The following is a 335-nucleotide window of genomic DNA, read 5'->3' on the forward strand; positions in this document are numbered from 1 at the left end:
AAATGGACAGATTCCCAGAAAAGTTCAATCTTCCAAGACTGAACCAGGAAGAAATAGAAATTATGAACAACCCAATTACAAGCACTAAAATTGAAGCTTGGTCAAAAATCTTCCAAAAAAACAAAGGCCCAGGACCTGATGGCTTCACAGGATAATTCTATCAAACATTTAGAGAAGAGCTAACGCCTATCCTTCTAAAACTCTTTCAAAAAATTGCAGAGGAAGGAACACTTCCAAACTCATTCTACGAGGCCACCATCACCCTGATACCAAAATGAAACAAAGACAACACAAAAAAAGAAACTACAAGCCAGTATCACTGATGAACATAGATG

This window comes from Bison bison, unplaced genomic scaffold (genome assembly GCF_000754665.1).
Source record: "Bison bison bison isolate TAMUID 2011002044 unplaced genomic scaffold, Bison_UMD1.0 scf7180017864481, whole genome shotgun sequence".
Taxonomy (NCBI): domain Eukaryota; kingdom Metazoa; phylum Chordata; class Mammalia; order Artiodactyla; family Bovidae; genus Bison; species Bison bison.